The sequence below is a fragment of the Carcharodon carcharias genome, chromosome 1, assembly GCF_017639515.1.
Source record: "Carcharodon carcharias isolate sCarCar2 chromosome 1, sCarCar2.pri, whole genome shotgun sequence".
NCBI classification, from domain to species: Eukaryota; Metazoa; Chordata; class Chondrichthyes; order Lamniformes; family Lamnidae; genus Carcharodon; species Carcharodon carcharias.
In genome coordinates this window covers 231,818,186-231,837,740 of record NC_054467.1, presented here as the reverse complement: position 1 = coordinate 231,837,740, position 19,555 = coordinate 231,818,186, and the positions used below count along the sequence as shown (strand labels likewise).

Genomic DNA, 19,555 nt, shown 5'->3' with positions numbered 1-19,555 from the left:
TCCACTTTGATTACTAGTCCACAAGTTTAGTGATGCTTCCATACCTGTACATTGTTGGGAAGTGCAACAAGAAAGACCAGTGTATTTTATCATTCACTAGGGGAAGAATTGCTTTTAAAAAAAAAAACTTTTTTTACCTTAGCAAATGGCTTCTAACTATATTGCAAAAACTAATGTTTTTAACATTTTAAGGAATTTTGGGTGCTAAATAACTAATCTTAGACAGAAATTATATTTTTTACAATTTCTGCCCGCCATTAAGGGACTCTACTTCTGCCAAGAGGCTATTGACCTGAAGTGTCATCACTCTTTCTCTTTTTACAGATAACTGACTAAGTATTTCCAGAATAATATAAAAGCAAAATACTGTGGATGCTGGAAATCTGAAACAAAAACAAAAATAGCTGGAAAAACTCAGCAGGTCTGACAGCATCTGCGGAGAGGAATACAGTTAACGTTTCAAGTCCATATGACTCTTCATCAGAACTAAGGAAAAATAGAAATGTGGTGAAATATAAGCTGGTTGATGGTGATGGGACAGGTAGAGCTGGATAGAGGGCTATTGATAGGTGGAGGCAAAGAAGAGATTGCCAAAGATGTCATAGACAAAGGACAAAGGGGTGTAGACGATGGTGCTTTTAGCTAAGGAATGTGCTAATGGTGACGTTAAGGGCAGAAAGCAGGACAAGCAAGTGACAGCCCTGGTGGGGTGGGGGAAGGGATCGAAATAGACTAAAAGGTGGAGATAAAACAATAGATGGAAATAAATTTTAAAATAATAGAAATTGATGGGAAAAGAAAAACAATTATATATAAAAGTATATTTAAAAAATTATAAGTTATTGGAAAAAAGGGGGTAGGGGTGGAGAATTTCAACACACCACCCTGCTCTCATGCCTACATGTTCGTCCTTGGCCTGCTGCAATGTTCCAGTGAAGCTGAACGAAAACTGGGGGAACAGCACCTCATCTTCCGAATAGGCACTTTATAGCCTTCCGGACTTAACATTGAGTTCAACAACTTCAGATCATTAACTCTCTCCTCCATTCCCACCCCCTTTCTGATCCCCCTTTTCTCAATAATTTATAATTTTTAAAATATATTTTTTCATATATTTTTCTTTACTCACCTATTTCTATTATTTTAGAATTTATTTCTATCCATTGTTTTATCTCCACCTTCTAGGCTATTTTGATCCCTTCCCTCCACCTCACCCCAACTAGGGCTATCTTCGCTTGCTTGTCCTGCTTTCTACCCTTAATGTCACTATTAGCACATTCCTTAGCTAATATCACCACCGTCAACCCCTTCGTCTTTTTGTCTATGACATCTTTGGCAATCTCTTCTTTGCCTCCACCTATCACTGGCCCTCTATCCAGCTCTACCTGTCCCATCCACCTCAACCAGCTTATATTTCACCTCATTTTTCTTGGTTCCGATGAAGAGTCATACAGTCATTAACTGTATTCCTCTCCGCAAGTATTTCCAGCATTTCTGTTTCTAAATTTTTTTGAACGTCAATCCCTTCATTCTTCATGAGCATATTTAGTTACATGCTGAAACCATTTAAAATTTGTTTAAAAAATTTAGTCTAGTAAACTAAGAACCTATTTATTTCTTCTTTCTAACTTTCTCCCTGGAGCTTAAAACGTTTGTAATATTTTTGGACCATATTTACTGTGCTCATTCATAACGTTGAAAATTTCATTTGGACATCTTAATCTCTGTTTTCCCTAAAATAAACCCTACTTCCTTATCCTTTAATCACAATAGATTTAAGAACGTAGGAGCAGGCGTAGGCCATTTGACCCGTTGAACCTGCTCCGCAATTCAAACAGATCATGGTTGAAGATCCACCTCGACGCCGTTTTTCTCTACTATCTCCATATCCCTTGATGTTATTAGTCTCCAGAAATCGGTTTCTGTCTTGAACATGCTCAAAGAATGAGCTTCCACAGTTCTGAGGTAGAGAATTCCAAAGATTCACCACCATCTGAGTGAAGAAATTCCTCCTAATCTCAGCCTTGAACGACCTGCCCCGTATTCTGAGACTGTGTCCCTTGGTTTTAGACTCACCAGCCAGGGGGAGCATATTATCCACATTTAACTTGCCATGCCTTGTAAGAATTTTGTAAGTTTCAATGAGATCACTTCATTCTTTGAAACTCTTCTGTAGAGAGTACAGGCCCAATTTCTTCAATCTCTCCTCATAAAACAACCCTGATATTCCAGGGATTAGCCTCGTGAACCTCGGTTGCACTCCCTCAATGGCAAGTATATTCTCCCTTCGATTAGGAGACCAAAATTGTACACTAGTCCAGGTGCGAACTCACCAAGGCTCTATGCAGTTGCCGCAAGACATCTTTCCTCTTGAGCCACATGCAAATTGGCACAGAGTAAATAAGATTAGAGAGGTAAAAGCGTGGCTCAAAGATTGGTGTGGGAGAAATGGGTTCCGATTCATGGTGCACTGGCACCAATACTGGGGAAGAAGAGAGCTGTTCCATTGGGATGGGCTTCATTTGAACCATGCTGGGACCAGTGTCCTGGCGAATCGTATAACAAAGGTAGTAGGTAAGACTTTAAACTACTTAGTGGGGGGTGGGGGTTCAATTGAAGAGAAGTTTAAAAAATCTGAATGAAACAAGACAGAGATTCAGGGTAGTGAAGGAGCGAACGATAATCAAAGTGTGACAGGAAGGGGCAGAAAATATAAGCAGAAAAGTGCAGCAGAAATTAGAATCAGAATGAGCAATAATTGTAAAAAGTCAAAGCTTAAGGCTCTTTTATCTGAATGCACGAAGCATTTATAACGAGATAGATGAGTTGACGATGCAAATAGAAATAAATGAATATGACTTAATAGCTATTACAGAGATACGGTTGCAGGGTGACCAAGACTGGGAACTCAATATTCAAGGATGTTCAACATTCCTGAAAAATAGGGAAAAGAGAAAATGAGATGGGGTAGCTTTCTCAATAAAAGAAGGTACCAGTGAGGTGATGAGGGTGATAGAGGTGCAGTAGATTGTGATGTGGAATCAGTTTGGGTGGAAATGAGGAATAACAAGGGAAAGTAGTCATGGGTGGGAGTTGTCTATTGTTGCTTCACTGTAGGACAAAGTATAAATCGGGAAATAATGGAGGCGTGTAAGAAGGGCACTAAATTGTCATGGGTGATTTTAATCTGTATATTGACTGGACAAATAAGATTGACAGGGGTAACATGGAAGATGAATTTGTAGAGTGTATCAGGGATGTTTCTTAGAGCAATACATTGCAGAACAGGTTATTTTAGATCTAGAAATGTGTCATGGAGTGGGATTAATAAGAGAGATTGTAGTTAAGGATCTTCCAGGGGGTAGTGATCACAACATAGTAGAATATGAAATTCGGTTTGAGGACGAGCAACTCGAGCCTCAAATCAATGTCCTCAACTTAAATAAGGGCAAATACAGAGATATGAAGAAAGAGTTGTCTAAAACAGGCTGAGAAAATAGACTAAGGGGAAGGTCAGTGGATGAGCAGTGGCAGACATTTAAACAGATATTACATAATGCTCAGCAAAAATTTATCCTGGTTAGAAAGAGGGACTCTGAGAAGGATGAACCACCTCTCGTTAACAAGGAGAGTATCCAATCAAAAACTAAGGCATACATAAGATGAAAACAAGTGGTAAACCAAAGGATTGGGAATTTTTTAGGAACTAGCAGCGGATGACTAAAATGTTAATAAAGAGGGAGAAAATTGATTATGAAAGTAAATTGGCAAGAAATATAAGAACAAACACCAAAAGCTTCCATGGGTACATAAAAAGAAAGGGAGTAGCTAAAGTGAGCGAGGGACCATTGGAGAATGTGACTGGAGAATTGATCATGGGGAACAGGGAAATGGCAGATAATTTAAACCAATATTTTACCTCGGTGTTCACGGTGGAGGACACTATTAACATTCCAAAGATATCGGATAAGCAAGGGTCTAATGGGAGGAAAGATCTTGTAACAGTCTGTATCACAAGGGTCAAAGTATTTGACAACTAATGGGACTGAAGGCAGAGAAGTCACCGGGGCCTGATGGCCTGCATCTAAGGGTTTTAAAAGAAGTAGCTGCAGAGATAGTGGAGGCATTGGTTGAAATATTCCAGAACTCACTGGGAGGGTCCTAGTGGATCGGCAAGCTGCTAATGTGGCTCCCCTGTTCAAGAAGGAAGGGAGACAAAAAGCAGGAAACTGTAGGCCAGTCAGCCTAACACCTGTAGTTGGGAAAATGCTTAAGCCGATTATTAAGGAAGAAATAGGACATTTAGAAAAGCTTAACGTAATCAAACAGCATCAACATGGTTTTGTGAAAGGGAAATCATGTTTGACAAATTTGCTAGAGTTCTTTGAGGATATAACAAGCAAAGTTGATAAAGGGGAACCAGTAGAAGTAGTGTATTTGGATTTCCAGAAGGCATTCAATAAATTGCCACATAAAAGGTTATTGCACAAGTTAGGAGCTCATGGTATTGGGCGTAATGTATTAGCATGGATTGAGGATTGGTTAACATACAGAAGACAGTTGGGATTAATGGGTCTTTTTCAGGTTGGAAATAAGTAACTAGTGGAGTACTATAAGGATCAGTCCTAGGGCCTCAATCATTTACTATTTATATTAATGACTTGGAGGAGGAGGCAGAGTGAAATGTATCCAAATTTGCTGATGATACAAAAATAGATGGGAGGGCATGTTATGATGAGGGCATAAGGAATCTGCAAGGGGATATAGATAATTTGAGTGAATGGGCAAAAACAAAAAAACTTGGCAGGTGGAGTTTAATGTAGGAAAGTGTGAGGTCATGCACTTTGGTAGGAAGAATCAAAAGGGAGACTTATTTAAATGGGGAGAGACTCAAAAGGTGCAGCACAAGAGGGATCTGGATGTTTTTGTGCATGAAACGCAAAAAGTTAGCATGCAGGTGCAGCAAGTAATTAAGAAGGCAAATGGAAGCTTGGCCTTATTGCTCAGAGGTTGGAGCTTAAAACTAAGGAAGCCTTGTTACAACTGTACAGGGTGTTGGTGAGGCTGCACCTGGAGTACTGTGTATGGTTTTGGTCCCTGTATTTAAGAAAGGATATACTGGTATTGGAGGCAGTTCATAAGTTCACTGGGCTGATTCCTGGGATGAAGGGGTTGACTTACCAAGAACGGCTAACCAGGCTAGGCCTTTATTCATTGGAGTTTCGAAGAATGAAACGTACAAGGTTCTGAGGAGGCTTGATGGGGTAGATGTTGAGAAGATATTTCCACTAGTGGGGGAATCTCAAACTAGGGGGCATGGTTATAGAATAAGGGGACACTCATTTAAAACTGAGATGCGAAGGAATTTCTTCTCTGAGGGTAGTGAATGTCTGGAATTCTCTACCTCAGAGAGTTGTGGAGGCTGGATCACAAAGTAATTAAAGAGGAGGTAAATAGATTTTTGAAACATCGTGGAGTTGAGGGCTATGAGGAGCTGGTATGAAAGAGGAACTGAGGCCTGGGGCAGTTCAGCCATGATCTTATTGAATGGCCGGGCAGATTTGAGGGGCTGAATGGCCTACTCCTATTTCTTATATACTCAAATCCCCTTGCAATGAAGGCCAACATGCCGTTTGCCTTCCTAATTGCCTGCTGCACTTGCATTCTATCTTTTAGTGACTCATGAATACAGACACCCAGGTCCCTTTGGACATCAACACTTCCCAACCTCTCACTGTTTAAGAAATACTCTGCCTTTCTGTTTTTTCCATCGAACTGGATATCTTCACACCTTATTCACATTATATTCCATTTGCCATGTTCTTGCCCACTTATGTAGCCTGTCCAAATCCTCTTGAAGCCTCCTCATCAATTACTTATATTCCCTCCTAGTTTTGTGACATCAACAAATTGGGAAATATTACAATTGGTCCTCATGTCTAAATCGTTTATATAGATTGTGAACAGCTCTGGCCCCAGCACTGATCCTTGCGGTACCCCACTAGTAACAGCCTGCCACCCTGAGAATAAGCCATTTATTCCCACTGTTTCCAACACTGAATTATTTTTGTTCCTTGGTTATGTACCCTCTTCAAAGACAATATTATAATATTCTTCCCACAAGGGGTCAAGAGGCAAGCAGCACTTTAGAATACCCAGGCTCTGCCTTGCTCTTGCTAAATAAAAATCAAGAGTTACATTCTTGAAGTGACCTACTCTGAATACAGAAGTACAATGGACAACTAAAAAGCAAGCTAAGAAGGCTAAAGAAAGTGTATGAGAATAGCTTAGAGGAAACATAAAGAGAACTCAAATATATTCTAACCATTTAAAATATATTCTAACCATTTAAATAGCAAAAGTGTGATCTAACAAGAGGCCAATTTGTGACAAGAGGAGATCTTCCTGTGGAACATAGGAACAGGAGGAGGCCATTCAGCCCATTGAGCTGGCTCTGCCAGTCAATACGATCAAGGCTGATTATCCATTATGCCTTTTTCCCCACACTATCCCCATATCCCTTTATGTCATTAGTACTTAGAAATGTTAAACTCTGCTTTAAACATATTCAATGACTGAGCTTCTACAGCCCTCTGGGCCAGAGAATTCTAAAGATACTCAATCCTCTGAGTAAAATAAATTCTCCTCATGTGGAGGTAGGTGGCATGACCAAGGTACAGAAAGAGTACTTTGTACCTGTCTTCACTGAAGAATAGAAAACTACCAATGTCACAGCAGCCGTGGAGGGAATTAAGTGTTTATCTGATTTTTTAAAATTGAGATATTGCTTGACCAGAGGCCAGTGTGCATGTGTGTGTTCAGGGGTGGTGGACGAATGGAACTAGGCTTGAGTTCGGATGTTGGGAGCAGAGTTTTGGATGACTTCAAGTTTGTGGAATAGTCAAATGTAAATAGACATGAAAGTTCCAGCAGCATAAGAGCTAATGCAATGTTATTGAGATGGAGATAGGTGGCCTTGGTGATGACTTGGATGTGTGTTTGGAAGCTCATCTTGGGGTCAGATATGATAGCAAGTCAGCCTCAAGACAGTTATAAAAAGAAGTTGGTTGAAAGGAAGCAGCATGTATGGCTGGAACTGAAGCCAATGGCTTCAGTCCTCCTCATTTAATTGGAGAAAATTTCTGCTTATCCAGTACTGAATGTTGGGCAAGCAGTCTGATAATTCAGAGACAGAGGAGGGCCAAGACATGTGAAGGAGTGGTAGGGCTTGGGCATCATAATATGCATATGGAAACTGATGCTATGATTCTGGATGATGTCACTGAAGCACATCACATAAGCTATTTTAAAAACAAAAGAAAGGTGTCAAGGATAGATCTTTGGGGGCACCAGAGTTAATGTTCTGGGAGTGAGAAGAGAAACCTTTAAGTGATTTTCTGGATAAGGGTAAAAGGTCTAATGGTGTATGCTCACTCCAGCAAGATTTGGCCCATTATGCTCACTGTATTAGAGCATTATTTCGATATTCAACTTGGCTACAATATGCACCATCTCTGGTATGTGTGGAATAGATATTTCACTAACTGGACCAACATTGGTAAAACATAAATATCATTATCTTTCTAAATATTTGAGTTACTGACAGATTTAAAAACAGGGTGTGCAGGGGCTCTCCACACAGGTCTAAAAAAATTAGCTTAACTTGAATTAATAATGTGGTTCTTCCACGATTGAAAAGCAACTGCAGTTCCATATTGGTGTTTTGTATATGCACAGTTTCTGCATTACAACTACTTTTACAAGAGATGTGCAGTGCAGTAAATAATTACATAAACCAAAAGCTAGCTTGAAAATGTACTTATTTTTTGGTAAGATGCTTATTCTCTGATCTAGATTGATGTTGCTGTCACAATTGCACATTGGCAGCAAATGATTTGTGTTAAAGAAATGGTCGGAAGTCAAAATAAACATGCTGAAAGTACAGTGACGTTAAGGGACCTGAGATGCTTCAGATGCAGGAAAAAGCTCCTTTTCTTTCCGGTAACAATGCATCTTGACATCACTTGTGGAAGAGTATTATTCCCTGTTGAAGTCATCTAAATTTCCCAGTTCCTAGAATAGCCATCCTTGTGGACACGAATGCTGTTTTTAGACTAGCAATTTAATGTCAATTACACTGGCAGTGATGTGACATAAATTTAAAATTAATAAATTAAGTTTATCCATTTTAAAGTGACATCTGTGATGACTTGCAGTAGACTTTCCCTCCCTAACAGACATGGACTGCTGCAGTTCAAGAAGATAGCTTCATCACCACTTCTCAAGAGCAATTAAGGATGGGCAATAAATGCTGGTTGAGCCAGCGACGTCTGTCCCCATGAATGAATTAAAAAACAACACTTTTGTAGTAGGGATCTATTGTTCATTAACATTCTGTGTACCCCAGTGGAACAACCTCAAAAACTCTGCATATCTAATAACGCGCTCTTTTACCACCTCTGAGACTGTGTGTTTGTGCCCAAGGTTCCACCTTGGGTTTCCTCAAGAAAGAGGCTCACCACCATGATGTGACTGAAACAGCGTTCCTTAATGACGTCCTCCTGACCATGTAGTGATAAAATTTGGTGATATAACATTTTTTTTTAAATGACCATCATCTCCTAGATCTGGTTAACATTGGCCAGAATAATTAAACTCAAGACCTTTAGGGTCATTAAAGATGTAGAAAAATTCAGTCACCAGTCAAAGTTGGACTACAGTTGAAAGAGCACATCCTAACTCTCCATAGTTCCCATTTCAGCCATCCATCTGATGAACCAGGTTCCCATAATAACAAAAGGAGAGGTCTCAACCAGTGAAGTTGATCTTCATTGGCATTTTTCATGCACTAAAATTTTTATAAGATCCTTTTTTCTGTGATTCTCTCTTGTATTTTTTCAATTCTTTCTGTCTCTTTTTTTTGATCTGTCCTCCACTTCTGCCTTTTTCTACTTATGTTTTTGCATTGTCTCCCTTGTCCTTTTTGCATGTGAGTAACTTTTCCCTCGCATTTTCTTGCAAGATTCTTCTTCCTGTTACCTCCTATACATATACACAAATTACAATATTTAGTCAACTTGTATTATATATTTGTAGTTATGAACATGGGGAGAGGTGGCAGCATTGTGGTGTTGTCAGTGGACTGGAAATCCAGAGTCTGAGGTAATATTCTGGGGACTGGGTTCAAATCCCACCATGGCAGATGGTGGAATTTAAATTCAGAAGAAATCTGGAATCTGCTGATGACCATGAAACCATTGCCGATCATCATAAAAACCCATCTGGTTCACTAATGCCCTTTAGGGAAGGAAATCTGCTGCCCTTACATGTGACCTACATGTGACTCCAGACCCACAACAATGTGGTTGACTCTGAAATGCCATCTGAGCAAGAGCAATTAGGGATGGGTAATAAATGCTGGCCTAGCCAGTGATGCCCACATCCCATGAATAAATATTTAAAAGAACTCTGTTTGGAAAGCTGTTTTTTATTGATTTACTCTGTTTGTATCTTGGCCCATTTTCAACACATGAACATGATTGGGAGCAATCATCTACCCATTTAGAAGTAGATACTGGGACCTGGAAGACAGAGCTGAGGTCTGGATAGAGCCATACCATTCATTACTCTGCCCCCCGCAGTTTTTGGCCTGCTGTCTCCAAAGCTGTATGTATGTGAACCTCTGGGTCTCTTTGACCCCATTGACAATTATACCACTTAGTTTAAAGTGCCTTTCTTCATTTTTCCTTCTTGAGACATATCAGCAAGCAGTCTGAGACTTGAGCAATTTCTTTCTGTTCTCAAAACAGTCCATTCTCTTGGACAGGTAGCATCATAGCAGCAAAATATTACTACTACTGGAGCACTGAGGTATTGATCTTGCAATCCAGGTGAGGGGCAACCAGTAATAGTCATCTTAGATGAAACACAACCTGCCTTGTTCCTGTCATTTATTGTGACAAAACCCTTAAGACTCGATTCCATGAAGAGGGAAATTACTGTTATCTTTCACTACACAACAAATCAAAAGCAGCTGCCTGAATTTCTCTCTGCTTTTCTGAAAAGGCCGGTGGAAGAATATTACCGAATGTTATGCTAACTTGCTGTTAAGAACTTGCTTCTACTAATATATGTTATTTTTGTGCCTGTCTGTGGTTGAGATTGATAACAGCTGTACTGCCACATTTTGCTAACTAGGAGGTTTGGCTCAGCAAATTTTAAGAGGTCAAACAAAATGCTTTCTTAGTTCCTATTTCCTTTCCATTCATGAAGTGTGACAGTTTTAAAGCTGGGTTAGTTGTCTAAATTGCATTTTCCAGCTTTTATATATAAAATATTTTATTGGAACCTATCACTGTACAGAAAACACAATAAATTCAGCACAGACATAATGACTGTCTGGCAGCACAGACCTTAAATGAAGTGATTACATTCAAAATTGTGTGATGCAACAACTAAGGACTCTGGGAATATATTTTGCTAACGTGTGACCAAGTAATGCTGACTGAAAGCATGAGTGATGATACTTTTAATTTGTCTAATTTGTTAATCACATTTGGTACCCAAATGTGGTGGTGATAAATTATTTTTGTTAGAGAAAAAGCAGACTCTTGGAAATATTTTTATACATAATAGCTTGTGAATTAAACTCATCACTTCATTTATTAGGTTATGATCTCACTTTCTGCTTGACCTTGGTTTTAGAAAAAAAATGTTTTTAAGTTTTGACATTGTGATTTAGAACGTATTCCATTCAGGCAGTCTATTATTGTTTAGGAGAAAAGAGGAGCGGCCAATTGCCACCACATCAATCTACTCTCCATCATCAGTAAAGTAATGGAAGGGGTCGTCAACAGTGCTATCAAGTGGCACTTGCTTAGCAATAACCTGTTCACTGACACCCAGTTTGGTTTCCCCAGGGCCAGCCAGCTCCTGGTTCAAACATGGACAAAAGAGCTCAACTCCCAAGAGCCGCATTTGACCGAATCTGGCATCAAGGAGCCCTAGCAAAACCGGAGTCAATGGGAATTGGGGAAAACTGTCCACTGGTTGGAGTCATACCTAGCACAAAAGATGATAATTGCAGTTGTGAAGGTCAGTTATCTCAGCTCCAGGGCATCACTGCAGGAGTTCCTCAGGCTAGTGTCTTAGGCCCAACCATCTTCAGCTGCTTCATCAATGACCTTCCTTCCATCATAAGGTCAGAAGTGGGGATGTTCGCTGATTATTGCACAATGTTCAGCACCATTCACGACTCAGATGCTGAAACAGCCCATGTGCAAATGCAGCAAGACCTGGACAATATTCCGGTTGGGCTGACAAGAAGTAAGTAACATTCACGCCACACAAGTGCCAGACAATGACCATCTACAACAAAAGAGAATCTAACCATCACCCCTTGATGTTCAAAGACATTACCATCACTGAATCCTCCACTATCAACATCCTGTGGGTTACCATTGACCAACTGAATTGGACTAGCCAGCTAAATACTGTGGCTACAAGAACAGGTCAGAGGCTAGGAATCGTGCAATGAGTAACTCACCTCATGACTCCCCAAAGTCTGTCCACCATCTAACGAGACACAAGCCAGGCGTGTGATAGAATACTCCCCACTTGCCTGGATGAGTGATACTCCCACAACACTCAAGAAGCTTGACACCGTCCAGGACAAAGCAACCCGCTTGATTGGCATCACATCCCCAAGTATTCACACCTTCCACCATCGATGCACAGTAGCAGCAGTGTGTACCATCTGCAAGATGCACTGCAGGAATTTACCAAGCCTCCTTAGGGAGCACATTCTAAACCCATGATTGCTACCATCTAGAAGGTCAAGGGCAGCAGACACATGGGAATGCCACGATCTGGAAGTTCCCCTCCAATTCACTCACCACCCTGACATGGAAATGTATTGCTGTTCCTTCACTGTCACTGGGTCAAAATCCTGGAACTCCCTCCTTAACAGCACTGTGGGTGTACCTGCAGCACATGGACTACAGCGGTTTAAGGAGGCAGCTCACCACCACCTTCCCAAGGGCAACTAGGGATGGGCAATAAATGCTGGCCCAGCCAGCGAAGCCCTTAACCCATGAATGAATAATTTAAAGAAAAGGTTACTGGACCAATAATTTAGAGACCCAGGCTAAACCTCTGGGGACTTGGGTTCAAATCTCACTGTAGGAGCTGGTGGAATTTAAATTCCATTAATAAATCTGAAATATAAAGCTAATCTTAGTAATGGTGGCCATGAAATGATCATTGATTGTTGTAAACACCTATTTCGTTCACTGATGTCCTTTAGAGAAGGAAAGCTGCTGTCCTTACCTGGTCTGGCTGACCCCAGACCCAGAGCAACGTGGTTGACATATAACTAGGCCTAGCAAGGTTGGTTCAAGGACAGTTAGGGAATTACAACCAATGCTGGTCTTGCCAGCTATGCCTACATCCCATGACAGAATTAAAAAAAAGATAAACAGTTTGTATTATCTAGTATTAGTCCAAATACTCAGCAAAATGGTGCTGATCACAAAAGGATTTAACTAACGTGCGATGCCATGGCATACAAGCCTATGGGCCTAGTGCTGGAAAATGGGATTAGAATAGTTAGGTGCTTGTTGACCACAGACTTGATGGGTCAAAGGGCCTTTTTCTGTGCTGTAGACCTCTATCACTCTAACTGCATTATGAAAATTGATTATTGTTCTGTGTGTACAGCAACAGAATACTTACTGCAGAAATGCTCTAAAGTTCTATGATCAGACACCCATAAATAATTGGCAACAAAATTCAAAATATACGTAAAGGTTATACTTGTGTCTTGATAGAAGAATTAAAACTGCATATTTGGTCCAGTAGCTTATTAAATGTTGTGTTTAATTCAGTTAGAAGACTGGCTTTGAAATCCAAACCACTTCAGCCCTCTAATGGTGGTATAGTGCTAATGGTACTGGAACTTGCTTTCAAATTTTGCCATAGTAAATTATGATCGTGAATTCAGTCGCCGTTGAGTTGTGGGCTGGTACTTGGGGAGGTGTGGGGGAATGGATTTCATCTAGGTCACCCCAGCTGTTCTGGTCTACACTCGACTCTTGGCCGATAGTACATGCTTAATGGGCTCTGAAATATCATCGCTTAGATGTAATAAAGATTGCTATTCCACTGACTTAGCTTTTTAAAGTATATGGGAAAGTTTTTATGGTACAGCTGATGGTAAATGCCAAGCTGCCCAAATCCCAGAGGGAAACTTGAAACAGCTGTCAAGACGGTTTTTGCAATTTTGTATAGTATGAGGAGAGATTCTGAAATCAAGAAATTATTTCCCTGACTACTAGTGATGATTTTAGAGTAGAGGAAATGTTTATTAAAAGGAAAAAAAAACACACAATTACACTTAAACACAAGAATGCCTTCACACAGTAAACAGTACTTTAAAACAGTTCCATAAGAACTGATCTTAACTACCCTGCGAGCTAACCGTCCCCTTTTCTGTTCAACTATCCTTATTGATTTCAAAATCTATAAAATTCCAGTAATTTTGAGCACACAGTGCCTTTTTTTTTGGGTATCCTCTGAGGCTGGCAGCAACTGGGTTTTGAGGTCTCGCCTTGTTCACACTGTCTTTTGGGAGTTCTGTCCAGCTATCCTGCTGTCTTCTGGGAGATCTAAACAGCTACTCCTCACATAGGCTTCAGTATTTCCTAAAATGAGTTCCTTCCCTTTGATCGAACTCTGTTGTCTCAACCAGTCTCTAGAAATGCTTTCTTCCCAGACTTGATTAGACTCAACTTTAGCTCTTAGGATGTTTACTTTTTTAAAAAGAACTATCTTTACCTTATTTACTTACACCTTTTTACAGCCTGCATATATCCCCTTTGCACTAAAACAGCTCAATTCAAAACTACTCCTGTTATTGCTTTATGTTAAATTCTGATTGAAGTTCCTCTTGGTTCACTAACATATCAAAACCACTTGCTAATGTTGGCTTGAGACTCTTGCAGCCACTTTGGCTCTTAGTCCAATTGCCATATTTACACCCCCAATTATGCCTCCCAATGCATAAGAAATATGACAGGGTTATTAACAGAAGAAAAATATTACAATTTCTTGTTTTCTTGACAAAGAAATGTTTACGAAGCATTTATAATTTTTAATTAGGTCGGTGCTTCAAGGTAAATTCTCCTCTTTTGTGCCCCTGGCATAGAGTAGCTTTCCTGAAATGCTCATCAGAAATTTGGGTATGGGCATTAAGAAGCCTCCTCAGTTTTCCATTTTGTTACATGGATGGAAAATTGGGATGGCTGTGCAGCATGTGTACTATCACATTCTCTGTTTTGATATACTTCTGTGGCATATGCTAGTATGAGCCAGTGTTAGGGATATTGTCCCCTTTTATGTTTTTTGTTACTCTTTCACTGGATGGACAATAAATGCTTGCCCAGCCAGTGACGCCCACATGGCTAATTGCCCTCATGTAGGTGATGGTGATGTAAATTATGTTTTGTTGTAAAGTGGTACTGAGGTGGGACTAGGTGAAAGGCATCAATTAAAATTGTCAAATTTGGGCCATTTTATGACTGCAACCATTTATAAATTGAGTAAAATGAAAGTAAAATACTGTGGATGCTGGGAATCTGAAATAAAAACAGGAAATGCTTGAAAAACTCCAGGTCTGGCAGCATCTTTGGAGCGAGAAATGGAGTTAATGTTTCAAGTCCAATATAACTTCTCTTCATTGAGTATTTTGCTTGAATTCTGCTACCTCAAATAAATTCAGACTATTGGTGCTCGAACAGGAAGCATTTAAGTAAACTGTCTTGGCATCTTCAGTTTCAGAGCACCAATAGAATTGTATACCATAGAACAAGACATTCAGCCCATCATGCCAATGACAGCTCTCTAAAAGAGCTATGTGAGTACTCTCATTCCCCTAATCTTCCCCATAGCCCTGAAAAATGCTTCTTTTCAAGTATATATCTAATTTCGTTTTGAAAGTTACTGTTGACTTTGGGTCCCTGGTCCTTTCAGGCAGTGCATTCCAGATCATCTTTTCCATCTCCCCTGCCCTCATTTGTTTATTTTTTGCTAATTATGTTCAATCTGTGCCCTCTGGCTACCACTCCCCCTGCCAGTGGAAACAGTTTCCTCCTGTCCACTTTATTAAAATTTTTCACTTTTGAGAACTGCTATTTGTTCTCCTAACCTTCATAGCTTTATGGGAATCTGTCCAGTTCCCTTGTCTCACCACATAACTGAATTCATTTATTCCTGGTACCGTTTTGGTGAATCTTCTCTGCACCCTCTGAGGCCTTAACATCCTAACAGGAGACAGAATCAGGATACATTGGTCATTTTCATTTTGCAAACTGAAGCTGTCACGGGGATCAGTGCTGGCATCTCAACGATTTACGATCTATATTAATGACTTGGATGAAGGGACTGACTGTATTGTAGCCATATTTGCTGATGGTACAAAGATAAGAAGCCAAGTAAGTTTTGAGGAGGATACAAAGAGCCTTTAAAAGGATATCGATAGAGGTTAAGTGAATGGGCACAAGATGGCAGATGGAGTATAATGTGGGAAAATGAGAGTTTGTCCACTTTGGCAGGAAGAATGGAAAAGCAGAATATTACTTAAGTGGAGAGAGACTGCAGAATGCTGTGGTACAAAGGGATCTGGGTGTCCTTGTACATTTTTTGTTCTTATTTATTAATTCACAGGATATGGATCTTGCTGAGTCAGCCAGCATTTATTGCCCATCCCTAATTGCCCTTGAGAAGGCGGTGATGAGCTGCTGCCTTAAACAGCTGCAACCCATGTGGTATAGGTATTCCCAGGGCACTGTTAGGAAGATAGTTTGAAGATTTTGACCCAGTGACAGTGAAGCAAAGATGATATAATTCCAAGTCAGGATGATGTGTGGCTTGGAATGGAACTTGAAATAGGTGGTGTTCTCATGCATCTGCTTCCCTTGTTCTTGGTGGTAGAGGTTGCGTTTTTAGAAGGTGTTGTTGAAGGACCTTTGGTGAGCTGTTGCAGTGAATCTGGTAGATGGTACACACGCTGCTGTTGTGTGCATTGGTGATGGAGGGAGTGAATGTTTAAGGTAATGGATGGAGTGTTGATCAAGTGGGCTGCTTTGTTTTGGATGGTGTCGAGCTTCTATGCAAGTAGAGAGTATCCCACTCCACTCCTGACTGTGTCTTGTAGATGGTGGACAGGCTCTGGGGAGTTGGGAGGTGAGTTACTCTCTGCAGAATTCCCAGCTCCTGACTTGCTCTTGTAGCCACAGTATTTATATGGCTGGCCCAGTTCAGTTTCTGGTCAATGGCAACCCCCCAGATTGTTAATAGTGGGAGATTCAATAATGGAATGCCGTTGAATGTCAAGGGGAGATGCTTCAATTGTCTCATTGGAGATGGTCATTGCCTGGCACTTATGTGGCACGAATGTGACTTGCCACTTATCCACCCAAGCCTGAACGTTGTCCTGGTCTTGCTTTGCATTGATACAGATTGCTTCAGTATCTGAGCAGTCGCAAATGGAACTGAATATCGTGGAATCATCAGCAAATGTTCCCACTTCTAACCTTATGATGGAGGGAAGGTCATTGATGAAGGACTTGAAGATGGTTGGGCCTAGGATACTACCCTGAGGAACTCATGCTGTGAAGTCCTGGAGCTGAGATGATTGGCCTCCAACAACTACAACTATTTTCCATTGTGCTAGGCAAGATTCCAATGAGTGGAGAGTTTTCCCCTGATTCCCATTGACTCCATTTTTACTAGGGCTACTTGATGCTGCACTCGGTGAGATGCTGCACTCGTTGAAATGCTGCCTTGATGTCAAGGGCAGTCCTCTCACCTCACCTCTGGAGTTCAGCTCTTTTGTCTATGTTTGGATCAAGGATGTATTGAGGTCAGGTGCTGAGTGGCCCTGGCGGAACCCCAACTTAGTGTCAGTGAGCAGGTTATTACTGAGTATGTGCCGCTTGATAGCACTGTCAACGTCCACTTCCATTATGTTGCTGTTGATCGATTAGTCGAGTGGGGTGGTAACTGGCCGGGCTGGATTTGTCCTGCTTTTTTGTGGACAGTGCACACCTGGGCAATTTTCCACATTGTTGAATAGATGTTAGTGTTGAAGCTTTACTGGAACAGCTTGGCCAGAGGCATGGCTAATTCTGCAGCACAAGTCTTCCATACTGCTGCTGAAATGTTATCAGAGCCCACAACCTTTGTGGTATCCAGTGCCTTCAACTGTTTCTTGATGTTACATGGAGTGAATCGAATTGGCTGAAGATGGCTTCTGTGATGCTGGGGACCTCAGTAATGTCTTCTGATGATCTTTACAATATATTGAGTTCACATCTTTATTTAGCAGTGTACCTTTTTTATCCTGGTTAGACAATGAGTCACTTTTTGAATATATAGACCAGGATTTCTGAGCTTCGGAGGCCATGTTTTGCAGTACGTATTGTCCATTTTAAAAGAAAACAACACTTAAAAGATTCTACATTGAATTAAGTTTGTATTTTAAAAGTAATGAATGTGACTTGCCTTTACTGGGCATGACACACCTCAAAACCAAAGATTGTTATGTCCTAAAAAGGTGGAATTGATGATCAACAAAGATACACATTGACAAGTCCCCAGGTTCTGATGGATTCATCCTAGGGTCACAAAAGAAGTAGCTATGAGATTGTTGACGCGTTGGTTTTAATTTTCCAAAATTCACTAGATCTGGGGAAGGTTCCATTAGATTGGAAAATTAGCTGACATATGTCATAGGGAAAACATTAGAAGCTATTATTAAAGATGTTATAACAGGGCACTTAAATAAATTCAAGATAATCAAGCAGAGTCAACATAATTTTGTGAAAGGGAAATCCTGTTTAACCAGTTTATTGGAATTCTTTGAAGAAGTAATAGGTGCTGTATCTACAGGTGGAAGTATTGTACTAAATTTTCAGAAGGCATTTGATAAGGTGCCTCATCAAAGGTTATTATGGAAAATAAAAGCTCATGGTGTGTGGTGTAACATATTGGCATGGATAGAAGATTGGCTAGGTAACAGAACGGAGAGTAGGCATAAATGTGTCATTTTCTGGTTGGCAGGGCGTAATGAGTGGTGTGCCACAGGGATCAGTGCTGGGCCCTCAACTCTACAATTTATATAAATGATTTGGATGAAGGGACTTATGGTATTTGCTAAATTTGCTGATAACATAAAGATAGTTAAGAAAGTAAGTTTTGAAGAGGACATAAGGAACCTACAAAGGGATATAGATAGATTAATTGAGTGGACAAAGATCTGGCAAATGGAGTATCATGTGACGTTGTCCATTTTGGCAGAGCGAATGAAAGAGAAGCATATTATCTAAATGGTGAGAGATTACAGAACTCTGTGGTGCAAAGGGATCTCGGTGTCCTAGTGCATGAATCACAAAAGGTTAGTATGCACGTGCAGCAAGAAATTAGCAAAGCTGATAGAATGTTATCATTAAGATAAAAGCAAAAAACTGCAGATGCTGGAAATCAAAAACAAAAACAAAAATACCTGGAAAAATAGATTTCACCCCTTTTCTATTTTTCCCTTAGTTCTGTTGAAGAGTCAAGCGGACTCGAAACGTTAACTGTGCTCCCTTCCACAGATGCTGCCAGACCTGCTGAGTTTAGAATGTTATAATTTATTGCAAGGGGAATTGAATATAAGCATGCTTCAGCTATACGGGCCTTTGTTAAGGAAGGACATAAATGCATTGGTAGCAGTTCAGAGAAAGTTTACTGGATTAATACCTGAAATGGGCGATTTGTCTTATGAGGAAAGGCTGGACAGGATAAGCTTGTATCCGTTGGAGTTTAGAAGAGTAAGCTGTGACTTGATTGAAACACTCAAGATCCTGAGAGGACTTGACAGGATGGTGTAGAAAAGATGTTTCCCCCTTGTGGGAGAACTAGGGGCCACTGTTTAAAAAATAAGGGGTCACCCGTTAAAGACAGGGATGAGGAAATATTTTTCTGAGGGTTGTGAGACTTTGGAGTTCTCTTCCCCAAAAGCTGGTTGAGGCAGTGTCTTTGAATATATTTAAGGCAGAAGTAGGTAGATTCTTGATGAGCAAGGGGGTGAAGATTACCTGGGATAGACAGGAATGTGGAGTTGAGGTTAGAATTAGATCAGCCTTGATCATCTTGAATAGCAGAGCAGGCTTGAGGGGCAGAATGGCTTACTCTTGCTCCTAATTTGTATGTTCGCATACATGTGAGCAATTAGAGGACATGGAGAAATGAGGGCAGACAGAAGGAAGGAGTTAAAAGCAAAATACTGCGGATGCTGGAAATCTAGAACAAAAACAAAAATACCTGGAAAAACTCAGCGGTCTGACAGCATGTGCGGAGAGAGATACAGTTGACATTTTGAGTCCGTATGACCCTTCATCAGAACTAAGACTTAGAAAGGAAATGAAATATAAGCTGGTAGAGGGGGGGTGGGACAGGTAGAGCTCGATAGGGGGATGTTTGCAGGAAATGAGGGAAGAGCTCATTAGAGAGGTGC

At 40.5% G+C, this 19,555-nt stretch overlaps 1 protein-coding gene across 2 annotated transcripts in view; it reads left to right on the top strand.

The window, feature by feature from the left end:
* maea (macrophage erythroblast attacher, E3 ubiquitin ligase) overlaps window positions 1–19,555 on the top strand; it is a 164,509-nt gene that overhangs the window by 55,319 nt on the left and 89,635 nt on the right. The window lies entirely within an intron of this gene.